Below are 1,848 nucleotides of genomic sequence, written 5' to 3'. Positions count from 1 at the left end.
TCTCCTGTCTCAGATGGAAATGTGTGCTTTGTTGTGTATCAGTGTGGTGTAACAGAAAGACCCTCATTTGACTGGATGTCTAAAGACCTAAGATATTATCCTTGGGTTTTGCCAAAAATTCCCTTCATTACTTCGGATACTTCTACTTTTCTCATTTTTTTTCCTCTGGGAAATGAAGGGTTGGGCTAGATAATTTTTAAAGATCCCTAACAATCTTAAAAGGGACATCTAGATAGCTCAGTGAATAGAGCACTGGGCCTGGAGTCAGGAAGATCTGAAAAATTCTACCTCAGACGCTCCCTAGACCCTGGACAAATCATTTAGCTTGTTTGCCTTAATCCACTGGAGAAGAAAATGGCAAACTCTTCCAGTATTTTTTCCGAGAAAACCCCATGAACTTGTCCATTGGGTCCTGAAGACTTGGATACAACTGAACGACAACATAATTCTATGATACATATTAATTATATTTAACTATAGTAACACATATAATAAACTATAGTTATTATGTACTTTATATGTAGGGGTTAGAGCACCCAAAACTGACTTCAATCAGAAAGTTACTTAATTGACTGAAGGAAAGTCAGGGATTGTAGATTCAGTGATTGATCGAACCATTCTGGAAAGCAATTTGGAATTATGGGGGAAAGAAAGACTCAGACTTCTGTGCCCTTTGACTTGTTTTCAAATGTTTCTGTATGTTGACTTAGAGAGCCCACTGCTCTTAAGGATGTGAAAGACAGGAAGGTTCCATATATTGATGGCACTCTGTTTTATGGTAATAAATAACTGGAAACAAAGTAGATACTTATACGTTAGGGAGTGGCTAAATAAAGTCTGACATGAATATAACAGAAATATGGTTTTACTCATAATAAATATAAAAATTCAAAAAATCACGGAAAGACATCTAAATGGATGCAAAGTGAAGCAAACTGAACAGGTGGAAGCAAGAAGAAAATCAATATAGGAAATGCTGTGAAAGACTGGAATGGAATACTATGCAATTCTAATGACTAAGCTTGGCCCTGGAGAATAGGGAGGAAATACTCATCCCTTCAGGCCTGGAAGATTGCATTTATTGTCAGACACAGTTGTGTGAGTTGGTTTTGCTGAAAAAATTTTTCTTTTTGAATTTTTTTTTTTTAAAGAAGGAAAAGCTCATTGGGCAGGAAAGGGGGAGAGATATATTTGGAATGTGATGAGGTAACAAGAGGCATCAATTAAAATAAAAGGTAGCATACAAATGAGTTTGATCCAATGGGTAGTTGGCAAGTCTACAGATTTACCAGAAGTATTCAGGGGCAGAAGCTGCTGTTCTCGCCTGGGGCTGAAGATGAAACCTCCCAGCCTCAGGTAATTAAGGGTCAGGGAGGCAGAGTTTTGAACCCATGGATCCAAGTAGGCTCAAGGGCCAGGAAGATTGGGTAGTTCAGTACCTCTGGTTGGAGGTCAGGAATGACAAAAGATTTAAAAAGCAGGGGAACCATGAGGGGAAGAAATCCCACAAAAGGTGTTGGGCAAGGTCCAAGGCTGTATCCATTACTTTGCTGTTTCAGTCATGTCCAGCTCTTCCTGACCCCATTTGGGGTTTTCTTGGCAGAGATACTAGAGTGGTTTACCATTTCCTTCTCCAGTTCATTTTACCGATGAGGAAACTGAAAGAAACAGAGTTAGGTGAGTTGCCCAGGATCACGCAGCTAGTAAGTATCTGAGCCATATTTGAACTCAGAAAGATGAGTCTTCCTGACTTTAGGCCTGGTGCTCTCTCCACTGTACCACCTAGCTGCTCTTGTATCTACTAAAAAGCCTAACAGAATCCATCTCCCCTGCCTGAAGCCTGACAGA

The sequence above is a fragment of the Petaurus breviceps genome, unplaced genomic scaffold (genome assembly GCF_028583685.1).
Source record: "Petaurus breviceps papuanus isolate PSGF00001 unplaced genomic scaffold, PetGlider_PUasm1.0 189, whole genome shotgun sequence".
NCBI classification, from domain to species: Eukaryota; Metazoa; Chordata; class Mammalia; order Diprotodontia; family Petauridae; genus Petaurus; species Petaurus breviceps.
The sequence above is the reverse complement of the archived record's forward strand: the minus strand, read 5'-3'. Positions refer to the sequence as shown.